The sequence below is a fragment of the Delphinus delphis genome, chromosome 9, assembly GCF_949987515.2.
Source record: "Delphinus delphis chromosome 9, mDelDel1.2, whole genome shotgun sequence".
NCBI lineage: Eukaryota > Metazoa > Chordata > Mammalia > Artiodactyla > Delphinidae > Delphinus > Delphinus delphis.
The window spans coordinates 59,569,600-59,594,510 of NC_082691.1; the positions used below are offsets into that span (position 1 = coordinate 59,569,600).

General features: G+C 42.9%; 1 protein-coding gene and 1 non-coding gene across 3 annotated transcripts in view; both read right to left on the reverse strand.

Moving 5' to 3' along the window:
• The window catches only part of JAZF1 (JAZF zinc finger 1), a 337,621-nt gene that overhangs the window by 270,678 nt on the left and 42,032 nt on the right, over nucleotides 1-24,911 (reverse strand). The window lies entirely within an intron of this gene.
• Nucleotides 4,729-4,830, reverse strand: LOC132431442 (U6 spliceosomal RNA). The gene has a single exon (XR_009520745.1). It is a non-coding gene; the product is annotated as a U6 spliceosomal RNA (small nuclear RNA).

Below are 24,911 nucleotides of genomic sequence, written 5' to 3' on the forward strand. Positions count from 1 at the left end.
CAAGCTGACCATGGGGAGCCCAGAAAGAAGACTATTGCCTTGGGACATAATCACAAAGGGAAACGGGGACACTCCTTGGATTTGGGGCTATTCAGAGGTGGCAGAGCCCAGCTGTGCAGTTTCCAGGTTCTCAGAGTTGGGCGCAGTGAAATGCTACCCTGCGAACAACGCAGCCCAACCACCAGGGGACACTTCCGCTGTTTTCTGGAGACAGAACTAGAGCATTTTAGAGATGGGAAAGATCAACACCTTCATTTTACAAACCAGGAGACTCAGGACCAAGGAGGTAGAATGAATGGGACTAACTAACGGTAAAGCCAGTTCTCCAGCCAGGCATCCTGACCCCTAACCCCCTGCCCCTGCTCAGATGACCGTGAGGCTCTGAAGAGCAGTTTGTAAGGATTGCCACTGTCCAGCAATCACTGCAGTCCATCACAATTATGAAAGGATACACTCCTCTTCTGCCTTGGGTGTGCTGTTTTGGCGATTCAACACCAGACAGTTGCAAAAGACAATCTACATTCGCATTGGAGCTATAAATACTATTTATCAAAACCCACCATGGTCCAGGAGCCATATTAGCACCAGTGTTCATTCTCCTTGCAATGCTCACAACCCAGGAGGTGTTTATAACCTCATGTTACTGAAAAATGAAGCTCAGAGAGGTGGCGTAACTTGTTTACGCTCACACCACTAGGCAAGTGGCAATCCTGGCTTCAGACCAGTTCTTCTAGCCCCCTGAAAACACTGTGCTTCCTACTACACCACCAGCCCTCCAAGTTTTGCAAAAGAAAGCATTCCCCACCCAACTGATTATGACCGTGGCACAAGAAGCTTTGCCTAGTGACAATATCTGAATTGTAATATAAGAAACAAATGGATCCTGAACAATGGTAAGAAAGCTTCTAAAATCTGGATGTAAACATGAGTCTTTTGGTGACTTAACTAAGGAGAGCAGTTTCCCGCAAAATTCCAAGTTTTTCCTTCCTAAAATCTTTGTTCCACCAACCCTGGATATTCTGTTTATTACTCTTATTTCCTCTTTCAAGCAAAAGCTTAAGACCCCACAAGCAGATGAGGACAACGGGAACTTTAAAAAGCAGGTAAGACGGTCACCGAAGTAAGATCGACAAGACCATGGAATAATGGAGAACTTCATTATTATTCTAACTCATAGCCTTCTTGTGGCCGGCCAGCCTCCACCCGTGCTTTCACCTTCTGGCAACTACCTGCCACCTTCACCTTCTACAAACACGGGCACTCGGCCAGCATGGAGATTTCTGTTCTCTGACTGAACAAACACCTCTCACCTTCCAGTCAGAACACAACCCTGAAACCACGACTCATGGTGGGTTTGGTGCTACTGACATCTTCGCAGTTTGTAGTCTTCTGCCTGTAAGAAGGCTGGCCTGTTTAAAGCTAGAACATTCCAAAGAGGTCTATTCTTTTTTTTTTTTTAATTGAAGTATAGTTGATTTACAATGTTGTGTTAGTTTCAGGTGTACAGCAAAGTGATTCAGTTATACATATGTATATATCTATTCTTTTTCAGATTTTTTTCCATTATAGGTTATTACAGGATACTGAATATAGTTCCCTGTGCTATATAGTAAGTCTTTATTATTTACCCATTTTATATACAGTAGTGTGTATATGTTAATCCCAACCTCCTAATTTATCCTTTCCCCCCCACTTCCCCCTTTGGTAACAATAAGTTTGTTTGCTATGCAAAGAGGTTTATCTTTAACCAAGCGAAGACCTGCAGGGTTTGAGCCTGCTTTCCTCAATACACAGGCCAGGCAGGTAAATGGGTGTGCTCTCAACGAAACACAACCAACCTCATTTTCCTAGTGACTTTTTGGAGTTTATTTACTGGCAGTTTCAGGTTCTGGGAACACAAAAACAACTGGCTCTGCCCTCCAGGAGCTCACAGTCTGGTGAGGGTGACAAAACCCTTGAAAAGATGAATGGTGGTATCAGATGATGAGCGTGAGAACACGCAGGTATACCAAATACTATAAAGAAATAGGACAGAAGAACCAGGGAAGCGTCATCAAAGAAGGGGCCACATGAATTGGGTTTATAAGACAAGTAGGAGTTTTCAAGGCAAAGAAATGGAGGTTCAGGACCACTGCAAGCAGAAGGGACTGTACATTCAAAGGTTCATATTTACGAAGAGGCCTGCAGTCTGGGGAGTGAAGAGAAGCAGTGTTTATTCACGAGGGAGGTAGGGAACGGGTAAAGGAAGCATCTCAGACTATTACAAAGGGTCTCTATAGGCTTGTAAGAGTCAGCGAAGGTTTTAAAGCATGCTTAGCCTTTTTTTTTTTTTTTTAAAGAAAGTAATTCTGGCAGACATGGCCAAGTGTGGACAGGACTCTAAATCAGTGCTGTACAAAAAAAACTAAATGCGAGCCACAGAGCCAAGCCACATATGTAATTTTAAATTTTCTGGGAGCCACATTTAAGGTAAGAAAAAACAAGGGAAATTAATTTAATAATATATTTTAACTCCCTTAATCCAAACTGTTATCATTCACTATAATCTGTCAATATTTTGAAAATTATTAATGTGATAGTGAGATAGTTTACATTCTTCTTTTCTCATGCTAAGTCTTTAAATCTGGCCCACTTACAGCTCATCTCAATTTGGAAGAGCCGCATTTCAAGCGCTCAAAAGCCAGATGTGGTGAGTGGTTACCATACTAGACAGCACAGCTCCAGATAAATTACATACAAGACCCACTGAGCAGGCTGTAGCCAAGAGTCCAAACAAGAGATGATAAATGTCTGGGGAGCTATTTCCAGCCCTTGGACATATGCTAAAGTGCCACTGAAATGCAATTTTACAAACATGTAACTTATTTTTTGTTTTGAATAGATAATAATTCACATGGTTCACAAATAAAAATAATACAACAGACAGTGCTACCCTCACCCTTTTTCTGTCCACCCCCCCACCCTCTCATTAAAGAGAACCATTTTATTAAGTTTCTTTTTTCTGTCTGCTTATCCTTTCAGTATTTCTTCATGCAGATATGAATGTAGACTCCTTTCTACACCAAAGGTAGCACACTACCTACTCTGTTCTACACCTTGCTTTTTTTCATTTTAATAGTATATCTTGGAGATCTTTCCATATCACTGCATGAAGAGTTTCCACGTTCTCTTTAAATGCTACACAATATTCAATTGTATGGATGATTCACAGTTTACTTCACTGGTCTCCTACTAATGGATATTTGAATTGTTTCCAATCTTTTCTATTATAAACAATGGACTAATGAAAAACCTCCTACATACGTCACTTTATATGTATTCAAGGGGTACCTGCAGGGAAAAAGTACCAGAGCCAGATTGCTGGGTCAAAGGGTAACTGCATTTGTAATCTTGACACAGCTAAATTGGCCTGCATAAGGGTTGTGCAATTTTGTACTCTCAGGAGTACGGTGCACATCTGGTCAACAATGTACGATTATCACATTTCAGAATTTTTGCCAATCCAATGAAGTAAAAAGTGCTACCTAGTTTAAATTTGCATTTCTCTTACTATGTCTGAGTCTGAAGATCTTTTATTTGGTTTAGAGACAATCTATATTTCTTGTTCTGTGAATCATATGTTTGTGTCCTTTGCCTATTTTTCTACTGGTTTGCCAGTCATTGTCTTATTCATTTGTAGGAGCTCTTTATATATAGAGATTAGCCCTTTGTCCACTGTAAATTTCTTCCCTCAACTGTTATTTGTCTTTTGAATTTACTTATTGTGTTTTTTACCAGGTAACATTTTTTAATCTGAATTTAGTCTAATTTATCAATTTTTTTCTTTTCTGGTTTCTGAATTTTGAGTCATAGTTTAAAAGGCTTAACTTTTAACTTCAAAGTCAAAAGGAATTTACACGTTTCTTCCAGTCCTTTCATTTTAAGCAGATATGAATATATATTCATATTTTGAAATCCTTGTTAAAAATATCATTTTCACTTTTTCCAAATGAAGTAGACCAGACCATTTTATGAATGCCTTCCTGATTTCTCCCTCCTTTCTTTTCATAATTCTTTTGAAGATCACACTGATCATATAAATTGAACTGGTCAAGATGGAATTTATTTGAACGGTATGAGATACAGAAACAACTTCATCTTTCTCCAGATAGCTACCCACTTGGTCCAAGACCATACACTAAAAATTTCATCACTACCCCACTGGAACCATAATTTTAAAATACTTTTCTATTTTTATAGACAGCAACCTGGATTTTTATAAACTCATGGTTCTTATTCTCTAGTCTAGACATTACAGAGGTAAATACAAGTTATGATCTTCACTTATTTACAGGAACTGCCAAGTTTTTTTGTAAAAACTGCATTCATACAGCGGTATCTTTACTCCCGCGTCATCCTCAATAGCTTTTCAGCAGACGCTTGACCTGAAAGAGATATACAGACACAAAGTGCCGCTGAGAAATTTACAATTGCGAGGTTGCCAAATTGTTTTTCGCGAGTCATTTGTTTAAAAGGCAAGCAGCACACCACAAGGAAAGTTTGTCAAAACTCTCATCAGTGACAAAATTCTGGCTTATCCAAGTTCATTTTAGGTAATCACCAGTGTGATATTCAAAAGATTTATGAAAAACAAAGAAAGGAGGGAGAAAAGAGAGGGCGGTTCAGAAGATAGCTGGTCCACCTGAGTTGGAAAAGTGAAAACTGATTTTTTTTTTTTGAGTTTTCATAAAGATACATAAATGCTTCATGAAGTTGTGTGTCATCCTTGCACAGGGAATGCTAACCTCCTCTGTATCATTCCATTTTAGTATATGTGCTGCCGAAATGAGCGTGGAAAATATTCTTTAACAAGGATTTAAAATTCCCAATTAATTCTATTCAGAAGTTTCTAGTAAACCAGAACTTTTAAAGTAAAAATGAGAAAGGTATAGTATTCTATAGGTATTCTATGTCCTTTTGTTCCAATATGAATTCACATCTGCTATATTAGCGTCTGTCAAGTTGTATTCAATAAATGCATACTGTATATTGTCATTTGAGGTTGTGAAATTAGTCCTTATAGCTCAGTTTCTAAGAGAGATTTAGACACACACACAGAGTTTTGAGCAGTATACCCTTCGAAAATAGAAAGGAGATCAGTTCCTATAGAGGATGCTCATGTATTTGACACAAATTATAGAGTTTCACATAGGGGATAATAGTACCAGAAAAATAACAATGGCAACAGAATGCTCCAACATAAGTAATAGAGGAAATGCTGGGGAAGTGGGCCAGGAGAAGAATCCTGAGAAGTCAAAACTCCCCAGACGAGAACAGAGCATAGCTTCCAGGATGTCTGTGATGTTTCTAAAAGAAAGAGTCGGGGTAGAAGCCACCAGTCCTATGAACAGAGGCCATGGCTGTGCTCCCCCAGGGGTGGCCTCCCTGTCTCCCCATCACCCCCCGCCCCGCCGCCCACCCCACGTCCCCTGAGCCGCTGCTTCTCAAGTCAATGACTCACAAACCTGATCTCCAGCCCTGAGACGACACTCTTGAATTACAACCTTTTTTCAACTTGCGAGCACCTCATGGAGGCGATTCACCCCCACGCGCTACCTAAGTGCCCCTCGCCTCCAGCTAAACCCTACCTTCTCCCCTTTATGTCATCTTCCTCTTCTCCTAGACACCTTCACACCTTCCATTTTAGGCATCTTTGACTCTCTTCACACCCCACAACAGCCAATCCCACATCCTGCTCTCCCCTCTTGTTTCCAATGCCCCTCATATTTCAGACCCTCCTCATGACCCTGTGCTTACTTCCTAATCTCCTAACTGGTTTCCTTGTTTCCTCACTCCCCCATTTACAATCAATTCTTTCCTAAATGGTACTTTCTCCAAAACCTCCAATGTTCCCCATTTACTTACCTGACAGTCTGAAGTCATGTCATTGATCATTTCATTCATTTAATTAATATTTGCTGAGTACCCACTAGGTACCAGGCACTATTCTAGGCATTTGGGACACAGCAATAAACAGACAATAAATTCCTGCTTAATTTTGTCTTAGCCTGTTTTTTCCCTGCCCTTCACCCCACTAGTCCCCTAGATAACTGTATCTATAAATAAATCTAGACCAGAAGTTATATTCTGGTATATTTACATATTCAAGGATGCCTAACAAGCCTCTACTAAGTGTTGGATCCAAGACTGAGCAAGACAGATGTCTTTTCCATTTGTCCCACTCTGGCCTTCCCTTCCCTTCCTGCTCTGCATGCCTTCTCCTTTCCTCGCCCTCTAAACCCTGCCCATCCTGAAATACACAGTCCAAACCCTCCAGACTTTGTAAAGACTCTCCTGGGCACTCCGGCCCGTGGCAGGGGCCACCAGCTCCTTTCTGTCTTATGACACCGTTTACCTTGTGAAAGTGCTTAAAGTTTTCATGCTGCTTTGTTTTGTTTTATTCTTCATTAGTTTAATGAAACTTCCTAACTGGAGTAGAGGTCTTTCAGGACCGGATGCATCTTTCCTAGTAGAATTCCACAATCACAGAACATAACAGCCAAGGAAACCCTCTGACTCCAGTTCATCAAACCCATCTTGCTTCTTGAGGAAACTTAGGCAGGGAGAGGTTAAGTCACAGTATCAAGCGCTAAAAAATAAAGTGAATAAATATGAATGGCAGATGAGCGGGCATACTGCCCTTTGTCCCACAGGGTAGAAGATGTCTGAACTGCTAGTTGCGAGCAGTTCTTTTCCCCTGGAATCCATGCATGTGTTCCCAAGTTGTCTGACAATTTTCCAACAGCCACTGCTGAGCTGAGGCCCAACTAACCCAGAAAAGCCACCCCAAGTGATGGATTTGCCCAGTTCTACACTGTTGCCCTCTTTCCAGTTCCCCACTGCCTGCAGACTGCTTGAGACCTCAATGATGCTAAACAACTAAACTCTAAGGCATACATTTTCCAGATGCCAGACCGCTTGCCCCTCACTGCCCCTGTGAAATCCGGGGCTTCCCTTTTCTTGCTGTATCAATGCCGCATTCTCTGCTCTGGCCTGGGAGCTGCCCCTACAGGAAGCCAGAGAGCACCCTGAAGGAGGTGGCTGGTACCAGCAGGAGCACCCAGGCAATGTAATGTGGAACTGCAATTAAAAGTATCTACAAGTTCAAAATAAGAATAACCCTGTGAAAAGTATTCTTTGGAACAGGCTGGTAGAATCCAGAAGTCATCTATAAAGCCATGAGATGCAGCATGATGTGCAAATGCCAGGATTTTTATCATGAGCTCCGTGTCTATTTCCCTGTATTCATGTTGATCTGCTCCCCACTCTTCACATGAAACCCAAGAGGGGATGTGGGATGTTTTCATCCCACTCCTTGTGCCTACTGAAATGGCAATGGGCACTCAGTAATGTTTCCTGAATCTCCTCAAAGTCAAAGACCAGTTATTCTTTGCTTGAGCTGAAAACAAGTCAAATTTAACAGAAGCACAGTCATGCACATGTGGCCAATGTAGATAAGGGCGTCTCCTGTTTGTACATTTCTCTGTGGGGCCCAGAAGAACTGATAGTCTTAATTGGCCACAGATTATAAAGCCCACATTCATCAAAGTAGACTGGAGGTAATTGCCCTTCAGATGTTATTTTAGGCAGCTGTTCCATTACTCACAAGTAAATCTGTGCCCTCAATTTACAATAATCCTTCGATGTCATGGTCTTTCGGTGTAGCTGAATCCCAAGACCTTGGAAACTACCAGTAGCTCTCTCTCAAGCCACCTTTGAGGACTGTTTGGTGGCAATATTCACAAGGGAAGAAAAATCTTGGTTTTCAAGATCAAAGAATACTCCTTACATTTAGGAAAACCTTTGAAATAGAGAGACTTCCTACCTAACAGCAGCTAGCAAGTGGCCTTGTTTATGTCTATTTAAGTAAATGAATTATTAAAAGCAGAAAAAAACATTCTAAGCTCCAATTTTAAATCTTCTTTTATCTGATTTTAGTTTCTTTGGGGGAAAGAAACAAAGATTCATGCCTGAGCCAAAACCAAATGACATACGAGTTCTTCCGTCAGAGATAGAGCTGTCAGTCTCTTCTGATGCAGCTTCTCCTCCCATACCTCCCTGCAGACAGACCTCTTCCAAGCAGTCTGGACTCCCACCATGTCTGGAACATGCTCTGCAGCTCAGCTTCCGTGATTATCTGAATCTCGCTCCCCAGAACTGGGCCACGGTGACCTAGGTCAGCCTTACAGTAACTGCTGACCCAGCTCTTTCTAGTCTCTCCTGCCTGGAGCTGGGAGATTGGTTTAGGCAACGAGGGTGAGGCTGGACCAGTGAGCAGGATTTAAGGGGCCCTCCCAGAACTGCAGAAGAGGAGGAGACACACGCTGGGGGACCACTGGCCTGAGATGTCAGTGCAGCCTGTCTTCTGTTAGTCCAACAGATCTGAACAGACGGATCAATAATGCATCACTGCTTCTAAGGTCAGGTCCACCCTGGAGCACCACCCACCACTGCCACCCACTCAGTAACATAGCACCCATTTGTTTTTTCATTCATTCTTTCTTTCGTTCATTCATTCTCCATTTAAATGAGCCTCTGCATCGGTGTAGGCAGATACATCTCAATACGGCAAATCTAGTAAACTCCTAGTTAGCTTGAACCCACTCAAGTATGAACTTCCACTAACTGGAACAATGGGATTCCTTCATATAAGGACACTTGAGCCATAATAAACACACCAAGTTATGATATTCTATCTAAAAATGCCTCTCCCCTTTCTCTACCAGAAGAAATCAGTTATATTTATACTGAAAAATACACATGTCACTTCTCCAGAAGTCTTTTCCAACTCCCCTGGTCTTCGTAGAAGGCTTTCTAGCTGTATCTCCAACCACACCCTCCTTTACACTCTCCTCTAGCTACACTGCCCTTTTCTCAGTTCCTGCCTTTCATGTCAAGCTGCTTTCTGCCTCACGGCCTTTAATGTCTATTTCCCCACTAGACTGTCAGCTCTATAAGAGCAGGGACCATGACTGCCTCTATTTATCATTATAGCCACAGGGACCAGCACAGTGCCACACAGTAGGCACTCAGTAGCTGAATGAATGAATGACCTTCTACAGTATTTGTGTCACTAAATTCCAATTGCCCAATAGTGTATTGGCCCCAAAGCCTGGCCTCTGCCCACTACCTCAAAGCCAAACACTTTCCCACAATTCATTTAAAAAGGGAAGTGGACATTTGTCCCTACCGCCTACACCTGGTATATCCACATCTAGTAACAATGAAGGATAAATATAAGGATCTTATGAGCCTAGAGGTGATGACCCTCACGTATTACTAAGGTCAGAAAGAAGCGGTCTTAGAATATATCCACAAAGATCAAAATAAGAACTAAAAATAAAGGGGCAGGGTAGTAGTATTGAATGTTTCTGAGCAACCCTGACCTAACCAGAAAAGTCATAACCAAAGAACCCAGTCTCCTGACTCCGTTTCAGTTGGTTTCAGTTGTTCTGACCATTGAGTAGGACCCAAGCCGAGTGGAGACAGCAGTGTGCCATGTGCAGCTTCTCGGTTAGTGCCCCTTAGTGGCTGAACTGTCCCCCCCACCCCCAAATCCACATGTGGAAGCCCTGGCCCTCAGGACCTCAGAACTTGACTGTATTTGGAGATGGGGCCTTTAAGATGTGAATAAATGAAAATGGGGCCCTTAGGGTGGGCTCCAATCCAACGTGACTGGTGTCCTCATCTCAGAAGAGATTAGGACTCAGACACACAGAGGGAAGGTACAGGGAGAAGAGGGCCACCTGTGAGCTTGGGAGAGAGGCCTCAGAGGAAGCCAACACAGCTGCCACCTTGAGCCTGGACTTCTGGCCTCCAAGCTGTGGGAAAATAAATGTCTGTTGTTTAAGCCTCCCAGTCCGTGGCGCTTTGTGATGGCAGCCCTAGCAAACTAATGCAGTGCCCAAGCAGCTCTTGCGGAAAAGGGAAAGAGCATTTGCCAAGTACGCACAGCCGGCCCTGCTCTTTACAATCCTAGGTGTCATCTTTTCCCCAGGGCTGACCTTTCTTCTTTATCTGACAAATGAGCACACTGAGGCACAGAGCCACAGAGGGGGCTGAGCCAGAATCTGACTCCAGGGCTGCTTCCAAATTCCATGCCCTCTTTTGTACTATACCTTCAGATCCTAAAGACCAAACTGGACTATAAAATGTGAAAGCAGATTCTAACTTGCTTTATTTTGTCCTTAGAAAATGGGCAAGATCACCATTTTAGCTTAGTTGAAGAACCAGATGCTTTTGTAGGCATCACCCAAATAAAGTGATTGAAATACTGTGAAACAGATATGAATAGAAACTAATTTTGCTTTTTAATGAGCATTCTGACCAGATCAATACTACAAAATGCTAAACTGCAAAATGTCATTACAATTTCAATGCAACTGCCCAGGTGATTGGTTCAAAGAGGCACTTATGGTAGTTTAGACTGTATTTTCTCTTCATAAGAGCAGGGGTCTATTATGTAAAATAAAGTCACGAAAATTTTAATTGCACCGCATAAAGGACAGAACCTGGCCTAGCCCACAAACCGTGGCAAACATGAGAAACAAAACGCAGATGAATGCTTAATCAGATGTCTGTCACTTTCTGAATAGTGTCTGAATAGTGACTAATATTCTAATTATTAGTCACCACACTGAGAAGGTGCAATTATGGAACAGGGAAGATTGCTTTAATTATTTTTGTTGTTAGCCCACAATCTGTGAGGCCTTTGCAAAAATATGATTTTAGTCCCCATAAGCTATAGAGGAAAAAATGATTAAGAGTTAAAATTCACTTCCCTCCCAACCGAAGCATTAAAGAAGAAAGGTTTGAAGTTGTATTGACAGACATGACTAACAACTGTAATCACAGAAATAAATTTAGTAAAATGATAATTTATCTGTCACAATTTACCAAGGGAGAAAAAGTGCAGCACAAGCCGCTAAATTGTAAAGTGAAATGAAAGCAAAGATAGAACCCAGTTTTTAATGAAATGCAGAACGTTATTAATTGGTTTCCTAGCAACAGCCAGGCTAAAATTACTTAACATGTATGCTCAATCATATGCAAATATGAGTGTTATCGCTTAAATGTTGATTTTAGTTGGTCTTTTCAGATGCAAATCCAATGTGTAAAATGAATGTAAATGTTGACAATGTTGATACAAAAAAAGCCCCTGATTAACATCATTCTGGTGTTCAAAGCACCAGAGTTGAGGATCTTCCCTTTGGAAGGATTGCAAGCTGCCTGGGCTGCCATCTTCCTTAACCTGTCCTCCCTGTCTCCCCTCACCCCAATGCAAGCATTAGAGATAACTAACAAAATAGTACTGCTGGGCCTTGCTGAATTGCCCTACAATTATTTCTCATTAAATGATGGATGGATGATGCTTTCAGCTTAGAGTTCAATCAGATGATGCAAGGGGCTTGCCAACCCAAGACCAAGGTTGATCTCAAGTTTGATTTTCCAGACAGAACCAAACCTTTAGATGACTCCATCAGAGCCCACGCAGACAAATTCCCTTCAAAACTGCCAAATAAGCCACTCACCTACTCTACCCGGCCTCATCTGGCAGCTCAAGAGCAGCTGGAGAACAACCATGTTCCACAGGCAAAAGAGGCACCAAGAAGGGGTGGAAAGCGTGTAGCCTCCTCACAATCACCCCCACCCTGTAACACCCACTCCAAGGAAAAGCCATGTGCTTGCTAGGCTTTCACTTACTCATGCAACAAACATTTATAGCATAATTACCACTTGTCAGGAAATGATCTAGGTGCCGGAGAGACAGCAGTGAATAAGAAAAAAAGTTCCCTATCTTCAACTATCTTAGTGCAGGAGAGAGACAAATAAACCAAGAAACACATACACAATAAAATTTCAGGTAGTGATAAAAAAAAAAAATAGGAAGAGAAAAAGTAGCCTAAGGAGGAGAGGAGGATGGGTAGGGTTGGGTGGACCACAGTAGATGAGGTCTCTCACAGGGTGTCTTTTGCACAGATTTAAAAAAAAGAAACAAAGAAGCCAAGCACAGATGGTGGGGGCATTAAGTATGATGAGGCACAGCGTGGGAGGGGGCGCTGATATGAGCAGGGCTGCTTTGAGCCAAGTTCCCCCACCACCTGCCAACAAGACTGCACCCCTAAGCCCCTGCCTCACGGTATTTCAGGGACACTACTGTCTCTAGGGCCACCTAGGACTATACTTCAGGACTAAAAGATGGAGCCTAAGTCTGACATATGTGGAGGAAAAAGGGGAGAGTCAGTCCCACTGAACCCTAAAAGTTCTTTCCTTTCTGGATCAAGGCTCAGTCCCCTCCTGACCTCCGAGAGTCTTCTGAGCCAACTGGAAAGTACATTCTTGGACCGATCTCCCCTAGAGGAGGTGGGGTGAGCATTTCTGGCCAAAGCCCCCTGCCTGAAGCCTCCAAGGGAAGGGGATTAGACAAACAGTTTATTCCAGACACCCAGTCAAGGCTCTGGGATATTTCAGGCAGTGGTCAGCAGCTCGGGACATCTATTCCAAGTTCTGAAGCTTGCTTATGAAGAGAAGTGACAAAGATTCTATGGACAGCTCCATACCAGGCCAAGGATCCCCAGACTAACCTTATGAGTACTGGGCCAAGGGAAAATGGATAGATTCTTCTTCCAAATATCACACTCTAGCCTTGTAAGCCATGCCTTAAGTCTCCGAAGGCTTCAGAAGTTACTATTGGGCTTCCCTGGTGGCGCAGTGGTTGAGGGTCTGCCTGTCGATGGACGGGACACGGGTTCGTGCCCCAGTCCGGGACGTTCCCACATGCTGCAGAGAGGCTGGGCCCGTGGGCCATGGCCGCTGAGACTGTGCGTCCGGAGCCTGTGCTCCGCAACAGGGGAGGCCACAACAGTGAGAGGCCCGCGCACCGCAAAAAAAAAGAAGTTACTGTTAAACACAAATGCCCTTAAGAGAGACACGTGAAACCTTAGGTGTAGCCCACCTGGGGCTGCGGTGGGTCTGGGGTTTAGCTTGGGGCATACAGATGCCAGTGATGGGACCTAATCTATCTGGTTGGCCTAGAATGAATGATGACAATGGCACGGTCTGCAGAGCAGTTGTCATACCTGTCTGGGTGATATAAACATTTCACTAGGCTTGACTTAATTCATGCTAACCCATCCAATTAAACAGAGGATAGTCCTCTATTTGCAGCATCTCATCACAGTTCAAGGAGGCTATATTGCATTTTGAGTTAAAAATCAAACAGGTTGTACATGTGACCATAGTCTTGGTCCTGGAGATGTTTCCTTTAGGCCTGTGGTTCTCAAAGCAGCATCAGTAGTACCTGATGAGCTTATTAGAAATGCATCCTCACAAGCCCAGTCCCCACATTTACTGAATTAGAAATCTGGCAGTGGGCCCAGAAATCTGTGTTTTAACAAGCCCTCCAGGTGATTCTATGCATGCTAAATTTGAGGGCCTTCCGAGGCCAATTCAGCAAGACGGTGTACCTCTGAGTTTATACTTAGCACTAACTTGCTGCAAATTATTTCAATCAACCGGAAACCAAGGATAGTTGTTCTGTACCTTCCGCACAACGGCATGCATTCAAAATAAACACACTAATCGTGTGAATTCCTGACACAGTAACTTTTTCCAAAGAATGCACCACTCAGAACACAAGATGCTGATTTACTGATTTCTTAAGATAACCAATTGTTCCGACGAAGAGAGAAGTGAAAAGAAGCAAAGTTAGTTATTCTTTAGGGAACTTGAGTTTGGTGTAGCCTTCTGAGAGAACTTTGAGAACCAGTGAGTTCTCTGATCTAAGGCTATCCTCTTCTGCTGGACCCATTCCAGCACTGTCAGGGCTCCCTCCTGAACAACAGGAGCTCCCCAGGGTGGATACAGGGTCCTAGGAAGGCTAACTGTAAATACCCTGAAACCCTTGCCAAATGGATGACTCCCTCTAATTCTTATAGTTTAGAGAGAACGTTCAATCTTCAGTGTCCCTGACAATAAAATGGATGTTATACGGGCATACATTCATTAAAAACTTTGAAGATGAAAAAAGAATCTAGGAGATGCTCTAATCACTGTAAGATAAATATACATGAGGAAACCTGCAATCAGAAGGGCACATCTCAGACTGAATTGTGCATCAGAATCACCTGTGACGCCTGAGAAAAATGCAGACTTCTGGGCCTAATTACCAAACATTCTGAGTCACATGACTTGGGAGCCAGCATTTTGCCTTTTACAGAAGCATGCCCAGGTGATTTTGATGCAGGGATCTGTATTTAAATTACCAACATGATCACTTCTCCAATTTTCAAGGGATACTAATAAGGGGTTTTTTTACATAGGAAAATAAAACAATCCTACAAGCAAAAAAACTACAAGTTCCTTTTTCTCTACATGTGTGCTAAAGCTGGAGAACTTTAGTTGAGAGAAAGTTTGTAACGTATCTTACATTAAAGTAACTTTTTAGTAAATAATTTTTTTCTGATTACCAAAGTTATACATGTTCATTGTAGAAAAAAAATAGCAAAAGGGAGAAAGTAAAAATACCCATAATCTCACAATCTGAGATAACTTGGTACATTATATTCTTCAGATGACTTGCAGGCTCTTTACACACACACACACACACACACACACACACACACGTGCGCACACACACTTAAAAAAAATAGTGGGATCCAAGTATATGTAGTTGTTGTAGTATATGTTTTTTACATCTAACAACATTGTCAATATCTTTTTTACCAGTCCTTGATTCTTTTAGATATAAAAGACAGACTGTCTAAACATCAACTCTCTGTTGCTAAGAATTTTTTTAAAAAAATCAACGAATTAATATTCTATTCATGTGGCCAGTACATAAATACAAATATTTGTGTAATCTGTACAAGTATGCTAAAAATCTCATTATTGCTTTTATTAAGGGATTTAGCATTGATACAGTTTATTAGCAATTTTTATTAGTTCATTAGTTCATTTTAATGAATGTGCGCCCAACACTTGAAGGCCTCTAGACATATATACAATATATTATTAATACAACAAGTATTCACTTTAATGAAACTTATTAGACCAAGGTTTTTCTCATTAAATTCAAAAGGAGCCAAAAGGCTCTAATGGAACAAAATTGAGACAAAAAACTTTTTTAACATGCCCCTAGAGTCTATAAACTTTAATTCTATTCAACCAGGAAGCGGTCAAAACGTAAATGCATTTCACAGAACACATTCATCCTAACTTGAAAGGTAAATTCTTTCATGTTTTATAAACGGGGCAGAAAGAATGTGAGTTTATGTGACTAGGCCACAGTCACACTCCCCTGCTCCCTGGTATCAAAGAGCTTGCAAGGGCTTCAACATTTAGCAGTCATGGGAACTTAAGTAAGCCACTTCAGCCTTCTACGCTTCAGTTTCCCAACGTGGAAAATGAGGACGCTAATAAAGAATATCCGTAGTACTGATTTCCCAAGGGTTTTCTGAGGGCCAAGTGAGATGATACACGTGAAGTTCTGAAGTACTACTCCAACGGAATCCTGAGCCTAGCTGGTATCTAGCTCTCTGAAACGGGGCTGGCTCACCATTTCTTAGTCTACTGCCCTCCCACCATAACCCGAAATCTCTTGAACACAACAGATTGGACAGAAGACAAACTGTCTGCTTGTTAGGCCAAAGAATGAGGAATAATTCAACCTTTCAATATTTGGCCCGAGAACTGCTTTACAACTGAATCAGACCCAAGGATCCCTTACTGTGATCCTGAAAAGTCAAAGTGATGTATTCTGGGAAGTTCTTCATGAATAACAGTTCTCTGGGAGTGACAGACATGGTCCCACAGCAGGCTTATCATCACCACTACCTGGGGAGCTTTTAAGAAACAAAGATTCCCAGACCCCACATCAGAGATTCTGGTAAGCTTTTAAGGTAACCACATAGGAAATTTTCAGATGCCCTGACCTATCACAGTAGTTTCTAAGCTGAATTATTCCTGACATTAAAAATTGTTCATTAGATTCCATAAGACTCGGAACCCTAAGAACAATATGACTGAAGGGCATGTTAGTGATCTGTATATTCACAAAGACAGAAGGTCCTCAAAACTGCTCTCCAGTCACTTCAACAAAAACATCTATATAAATGACTACCTGCATATGCACAATGAACTTTCCCCTTAGTACCCAAGAGTAGGGAAATAACAAAAGATTGCCACTTCCCTTCCAAAACATTTTTTATTTCACCACAACCTTCTCTGCTTACATAAATAATACCACAATATGCACTAGATGATTATAAATGGTTTAAAATATCCTCAAAATCATAATTATCATCTCCTTTTCCTTCTCTTTTTCCTATAAACAACAAGCAAAAAGGACAGACATTTGGCCCCTACAACCTGTTCTTTGCACATATTGACAAAGCTCTGGACACAACATTCTTTTATTCATTCAACAAATACCAAAATAAGCATTTCTCAGCACCAACCACAAATCCGCAGAGCATATCCTACAATTTGCATGAGGGTTCTGTTACCATTCTTTTAGACAGTCAAATGTTGCCTGATTTTCTAACCTCTGGGTTGGGAAACTGGGCTATCACTTTGCCATGGGCATTCTGTCTCCAAAGTTCCCTCTACTGTGGCAAAAGCAAGAGTACAGTTTTCAAAATACAATACTGTTATAGATATGATTCTTGAAATCCGATGGAATAAAAAAATGTCAACATACAAACTTTCAAATTTATTGTACTAAGCAATCTCACCTGGAACGTATGGGTCAGGGACTGACTACATAAAATACTGATTAGAAAAAAACCTCTTTGATCCTACTGCCCCCATGATCAGATGTTGCTTGGCTAAAACATTTCTTAGTTGGAATCCCAGCGAGAATATCATTATATGTAATCTTCCTACTATAACTGATGAGATGGAATGTAATAAGTGCTCATTTGGAAAAAGATGTGAGTTATTGGTCACTTGGTTACCATTAGAGATTACTAATTAGGGTAAACGGTATGTGGCAGCCTTGGCCTGAAAGACAGCAGTGAATTCATTAGGAAGAAGAAAGGTCAGCAAGGCTCAGTAAATTTCTAATATTGACCACAACATGAAACCAAGTTGTGTTCCAAAACCAGAACTCATTAAAAGTGCGGGACGGCGGGTGGTTAAAGGGAGCAAAGACTGTTTTGCTTACAAGCTTGAAGACTTGTGGGAACAAATTATCAGGATACTCATAGCTTAGGGGAAACCAGGACTGCCCATAAAGATTTCAAAGGAGTGAATTTCAAGGACGAGGCAGGATTCTTAAGGGTGGTAAGAGAGGATTAGGTAGAAGTTATAAAGCGAAATTACTGCAAAGGCAATTCGAGCCACACATAAGGAAGCAATTTCCAGCCATAATTTTAATTAGGAACCCAGAATGATCTTCTGCGTAACGATGGCCCTTCATCATTACCATTATTCAGAATTACCCTGCATCCGCATGCATAAACATAGAGTGAAAATGAAACATAGATGTGGAAGAAAGGTCAACCATAATCAAATGTTTCTTATCCTCCAACTGCAGGTGAAATTTTCCAAATAAAATACCTGAATACAATGAGCTCTCAATTTATAATCCATTTACGATTGATCAACCCAGAGAGCCACCACTCTATCCCACTCTCACTCCCAACCCGTCTCTGACCCTTCACACTACTCCCAAGTATGGAACTGCCTGCTGCAAAAGAATCTTTATGGATATACGTGGAACTCTTGAGAGACTCTGTGAGCGGAGGAAAGGACGAAGCCATACAAAGCAGACACTTCTAGCCACAGAGGCAAACTCCAAGCAAGCGAGGCTGGGTCTCTCCTGTCCCAAACAGGTCATCCTCCAAGCCTCTCAAATGGCTTACTCGTCTTTAGTTTACCATCTTATTCATTAGAATAGAGGAGTCATTTGGCTTAACCAACACTCTTTTAAAAATGCAAATAATTTTATAAGCAGACCAGACCCTATTGGTTATTCACGCCATGAATCAGATTTGCTTTCCATCCGCCAGCTATAATCGACTGCCTTGAAGATATGAGAGTTTTGACTGAGAATGGTTAAAAGGGTAAGAAAGGTAAAATTAAGTTTAGAAAATGAAGTGCTGTAGGGATAGGAGGGAAGGGGTACCACAACGGGGAAATCAAATTAAAGACTCATAATGCCTGCTGCCTAGATAAAGGGATACAGATAGAGATGATGACAGACAATATGCAAATTGTATTTACTATTAAAAATCGGCCAGGAGCACCCAGGAAAGGAAATAGAATTTTTTTTTCCTCTTTTTGTTACCTAGCAGCAACTTGCTCTCAGGACCCAGAATTCAACCTAGTATGAATAGCACTAGAGTATGGCTTCAGCTTAAGATAAATGGCCTTTTGTGCACTACTCTTGACACCTACCTGCTGTAACAACTCCATATTGTGGTCTCCTAGGACCCCACCTTCCCATTCAACCTCACTCACAATGTTCCAGCCACACCAGCCTTCCTTCTGTTCAGCGAACAGGCCAACTTTTTCCAACCTCAGGGCCTTTGCACTTGCTGCTCCCTCTATCAAGAACAGTCTTCTTCCAGAGAGTCTTTCACATCACTCTGGTCTCAGAATAAATTTTGCCTCTTCAGATCGGCCTTCCCTGACCCTAACCAATGTTGTCCCACCTACCACCCACAAAACTCAAATGTAACTGTCCATTTTTATTGGTCCCATTGCCTATTTTATTTCCTTCCTAGCAGCTTGGGCCTATCAAAAATGTTCATTTATTTGTTTACTTGTGGATCACCTGTCTTCCTCACTAAAAGCCAAGTTTTCAGGTAAGCAGGAGTGTAATCTCTTGCTCACTGTCCTCTAATCTGTACACTGTGCACTGGCATGCAGTGAGCACTCCATGAATACTGGTTGTCCCAAAAAGAACTTTTAACAAACTTAAGAGACACGACCTCTTTTAATTTAGAGATTTCACCATTATAAAAAGCATCGAGGGCATATGCAATCTCTAACTAAACATTTATGGTTTTAACATCCGGCGTTGGGTCTCTACTGTTGTTTTAAATTTACCAGTATTTGTCTTTTACTAAAGAAACAGAACACGACCCTGGTTCCTGAGGAGCACCAATCAGACCCCAGTCTACAAGTGATTTTTTTATATACCCACATGAGGTCATTTCAGTTAGTTTCAAAACAGGATCTTATAGTGACAATACAAGCTTCAGGGTAGGGGACTTCCCAGGGATATGAGAACAGAGGATTGAAAAGTGTGTGTGTGTGTGTGTGTGTGTGTGTGTGTGTGTGTGTGTGTGTGTGTGTGTGTGTGTGTGTGTGTGTGTGTGTGTGTGTGTGTGTGTATGTTTATAACTCCTGCAGTATATTGTCCAATCCTTTTTTTTTTTTTTCTTGCGGTACGCGGGCCTCTCACTGTTGTGGCCTCTCCCGTTGCGGAGCACAGGCTCCGGACGCGCAGGCTCAGCGGCCATGGCTCAGCGGCCATGGCTCACCGGCCCAGCTGCTCTGCGGCATGTGGGATCCTCCCGGACCGGGGCACGAACCCGTGTCCCCTCATCGGCAGGCGGACTCTCAACCACTGCGCCACCAGGGAAGCCCTGTCCAATCCTTTTGTATGCTATCATTTATCATATTCTATTTTGTATTACAGTTATATATCTGTATTCTCTCTTCTGGACTGTAAGCACCTTGAAGGATGGAATTCATATCTGATTCCTCCTACCTCTCAAATGCTGAGCACTGTGCTTTGTATACTATAGGTGCTCAGTAAACACCAAACAGATGCATGGATGATATTCCATTATTACTCAAAATGAAGCAAACTATGAGATACCTTGTCTGCAAAGTGGCCATTTTCCTAAGTGATAACTGAATAAGTGGGGGAACTAATATTCTCCTTATACGGTAACATCGTCAATTACTATTGAAAGACACAGACTCTTTGAAACACAAACCTGCACTACACTGCATACACACAGAGACACGGGTTTGAGTGAACATTAAGCATGGGAAGTTCTAGTCCCAATGTTTCTATTCCCGCAAACTAAAAACCCCTTTCTCCTCAACAGGCTTTATGCCTAACAAATCATGTTGCTACTACAGCGTGAACTGAAAGGCAGACATGAGACAGAGCTTTCACCATGTGGCACAAAAATATATGGTTTAAGATGTAGGGGTTGCTGCGTGTTACATGTTTTACAATTGTCCTTATTTCAGCTAATTGCTTATAAGAGCAAACAGCATCCTGCCACGTGCTCAGGACCACATGTTCTGTGGCTGTTTTAATAAGAACTGGCTTGGATTTACAGCAAAATAACTTGAAACTCTGAGCCAAAATCTTATCTGATAAACACCCCCCCACACATGGACATCTGGGGACGGCATTTTGAGGCACTGCTCTGAGAGAACACGGAGATGTTTTCAAGGGCAAAAGAGAGCTTCAAAAGAAGCAATTACTTTTCAAGTCCGATCAATAGCATAGAGCATGAACTGTAAAAATGCCTCTTTAAAAACTCATTTCAGGCTGAGATGAAGTGACATTTACAGCAACACTAAGAAAAAAACACTTACAAACAAGCTGGTGGTATTCTGGCTAAGTAGGTGGTACCAACATAAAATTCTCTGTTTGTAGCTATGTATCTAGGTAGAAGGAGGTTATCAACAGATTCATCTCTAGTCCTCTTCCTGTATTAACGTCGTGTGCTATTGTACTGGCTCTCTTATTTTAAGCAGCTTTATGTAATGAAGTTTCTGCAAGCTGCTGAGATTGGCAGCTGGACAAATACTCTTTTCCATGTTCTGTTTTACCTCAGGCAAAAAAAATTCGTTCTTCCGAAATGTATGGAGAGCATTGCCAATCTACAAGGCTGCTATGGAAGCTACAAACACAACAACAATCATAATCGTAGCAGGTATGAATCATTAAAAGTTCACTATGTGCCAGGTCCTGTGCTGAACAGTTTGCATTTATGATCTCACGTAACCCTTACAACTCCATGAAGAAGACAGACTCTTCTTAGTTACAGATGAAGGAACTGGATCACGGAGAGTATAAGGTGCTTGTCTGAGGTAGTCCAGCTAAAAATAAACTGGCCAAACCCAGTCTTCCTAAACCCAAGCCCTTATCCACCACACTGAACTTTTTCTTGCTCTTGTGACCTCTTGAATGGAAAGTCAGCCCTCCTTGAGAAGGGGGAAGAAAAAGGAAGTCACCTGGACACATACAACAATATGGCCTATGCTCCTCCAGCAAGGATGAATCTAGAAACCGTCATGTGTTTAGAATCGACATAGAAACAACACTTCAGTTGAGGTGGGTCTAGGCTGGGATGCCTTAAGCAGGGAGTTGAACGTGTACTATGACTGGACAGTTCAAATCCACTGATGTTTAGCGAGTAACTGCCGTACACCAGCCACTTCAATCTCCAGAATTTCAGAGGTCACAGAGTCCTTGCCTTCACGGATTTGCAGTCTAGCTGGGGAGCGAGACCAATAGGAGTAGCAATTAAAATACTGCACAATAGGGGCTTCCCTGGTGGTGTGGTGGTTAAGAACCCGCCTGCCAGTGTAGGGGACATGGGTTCGAGCCCTGGTCCAGGAAGATCCCACATGCCACGGAGCAACAAAGCCTGTGTGCCACAACTACTGAGCCTGCGCTCTAGAGCCCTCGAGCCACAACTACTGAAGCCCACACGCCACAACTACTGAAGCCCGCGTGCCTAGAGCCCGTGCCCTGCAACAAGAGAAGCCACGGCAATGAAAAGCCCGCGTACTGCAACAAAGGGTAGCCCGCACTCGCCGCAACTGGAAAAAGCCCGCATGCAGCAATGAAGACCCAATGCAGCCAAAAATAAATAAATAAATAAATAAAAAATAAAAGTAAAATCCTGCATGGTAAGACCCAATAGTGACATAAGTACCACTTGCTCAGGCACAGGGCTATGTTGGGTGAGGAGGACAGAGAGACTGCCAGGAGGGCTTCCCAAGGGCACTGGATCTTGAGATGTGCCATGAGGGAGCCGGCAGAGTGAGGGGAGCAGGCAAGCTGAGGGCAGGAGGGCAGGATGGGCCGTCCACACCAGACTTCTGCAGGAGATGAGGCTGGAGGCCAGCAAATAACAATGACTAATGCTGCATGCTTACTCTGTGCCAGGCCCTGTGCAAAAGCACTCTGCTGCCCAACAACCCGCAGAGCTAGGCACCCTGATGCCATCTTAGGGCTGAGGCTGAGGCAGAGAGGAAGGCAGTGACCGGCATGAAGCTGCTCAGCAAAGTGGTGGGGCTGTTCAGGTCATCCCATCCCAAAGCCCACAGCAACCTCTGTGCTGCTTGGCCTCAGGGGCTCAGCGAGCTCCTGAGGGCAAGAAGGGGTTTACACAAGGAAGTGGCATGATAGAAAACCACCTCCCAGCTATAGGAGAAGTAAAGGGGAAGGGGTGGACTCGGGGCATGAGGCTGATCGACTGCTAAGATGCAGCATTTTCTCTGCAGCCACACTCTTCCACCTCACTGATGGCTCCTCTGTTCTGCTCCAAGTCACCTTTCACAAGGCTGTGGCATTCCAGAACAGGAGGGTGAAATCTACTTGGGACAGGTGATCCGCAGCAAACCAGAAATACCTTTTCCCCACCACTCCTCCCAGCTCATCAACAGCATTTATCACCAGTATCAGAAGTGCTTCCTTGCAAGTCCTTTTCGCCCTGTGAATGGTGAGCTCTCGGATGAATTACACATACAGTAATTCATCTTTGCATATCCCCGGGATGTGGACTGGATGGCAATGCTTTCTGAACGGTGCCTCCGCCTCTCCACCAATGATCTTTCTGAGTAGTCATCACGGGTGGTGGAGCCAGGAACTCAGATGACCAGCTTTGATCCTTTTAGACCATCTGGCCTATGGAGTGACTTGGTGATAAGCAAGAGAATATTATGTCATTATCTTGGGAGTGAAGAGCAACTGAGGACTTGCAGGGATACTGTTACTCGTGTTAACTAATATTTATCGGTACTTAGAACACACTGGGCATTCTTCCAAGGACGTTAAAGGTACGAATTCATTTAATTGTCACGACAACCCTATAGGGTAGATGTACTTATTACCCATGTTCCTGATGGGGAGACTGAAGCACAGGCAGGTTATACACCTTGCCCAAGGTCACACAGCAGGTAACTGGCAGAGCCAGAATTCAAGTCCAGGTTATCTCACTCAGAGCCCACAGCCTTCATTACCCTCCGCGCCTCTTAGGAGAAAAACTAAAGAGGCGAGATCCACATTCCGGGACCACAGCTACGATGTGCTACAAAGGAAGTTGATGTAACCTCTCTGTAGGGCTCAGGTGTTTATTACAAGAGGGAGTAAGAAGCAGATAAAACAGTTTATGTTTTCAAAATCCTGATGCTGGTAGAAGTCACAACAGAAATAGGAACGAGAAACTACTCTCACTTCTGAGAACAGACCCAGCCAAGTAAGAGAGACACAGAGAACAAGTTAATAATGGCCTAAATATGAAGGCATAGCTTCAAATCAACCTACTATTAATTAATTTATGTATTGCCACTAGGGAGGAGCAGCTAGCATTAAGTTAGATTCGATTATGAAGAAGCTTCAGCATTGCTGTGACTATTTCAACAGTAATTATTACGCTGCTGTGCCCTCCCTCCCTAATAAAACCCTTTATTCTCATTCTCAGAATGCTTCGCTATTCACCTGTCGCTAGCTCCTTCTGACAGGCATGACAAGCTTTTCAGATTAGACTAAAGACGTTTGTCAAAGAGAACGAGGAAATCTGATTTGTAGATCCTGACAGGCTTCTGATCCAAACTTGTGTTCTGAAGAATATCTGCCTCCAGTTTTCTCTGGGTCTCACTGCTGAGCTGAGTACGCACTGGCCGAGACCGACAGGCCCTGAAGAAACTGTGGACGTTGGGAAGAGGGAAAGGGGCACTGAATTAGGAGTCCAGAGACCTGGGCTCACTCCCAGACTTACCACTTAGGGGATATGTGAATATGTCTTCAGTTTCCCTATCTATAAAACAGAGGCCCCCAGCTAAGTACCCACCGGGCTTGGCAGGAGGCTCAAATGAGATAATATATACAAAAGCTGTCTGGAAACTGCAAACTACACAAATGTGACTTGATTAGATAACTAGTTAACTGATTAGTTAATTAACTAATTAGTTGGCTAATTAGTTAATTGATTGATTCATGAATTAGCTGATTAATTGGGTCATGGTAGACCTAAAGTGGAAGGGCTGAGTTACTACCCTGCGGCCCACTCCGATGACCTCCTGCCCCACTACTCCTGTTTCAGATCAGAGACAAACTTCCCCACTGCCTCTAGTGAGCCCTATCCTGGCTCGGATCCTGCCACAAAACACTGCTTTCGTGTGTTCCCAGCAGTGCCTGAGGACCTGAGGGGTCATCGGCCTGCCCCTGAAATGGCCAAACCTTTCAAGGAAAAGACCAAAGGAAACTCTTAGCAAGGGCCCATTCACTCCCACCCCTCTGCACCAGCCAGAGGTGCATTTGCTTTTCCAGTTGTCTTGCACTATCGAGTACAGTAAATACATTGGTACAGTATTTACTGAGGGTGCACTACGCAAGCAGGCCCTGGATGAGGAAGACATCCTGCCCTCAAGGAGCACAAGGCGCAGCCCTGTGGACAGACACGTAAAGTGGTCGGGAGGGTCCGCTGAGAGCACACTGCGGGTGACGAGACAGAGGTCGCGGTCCTTTCAGGAAAGAGGAGGTAGGGAGGAAGACCAGGATAGGCTGAAGAGCTCCCGTAAAGGTTGAATGAAGTTACTACAAGCCCCAGGTGCCCAGAAGACAGGCAAAGTGACTGAGGTGTCAAAATGCAAGAGCACTAACAGAG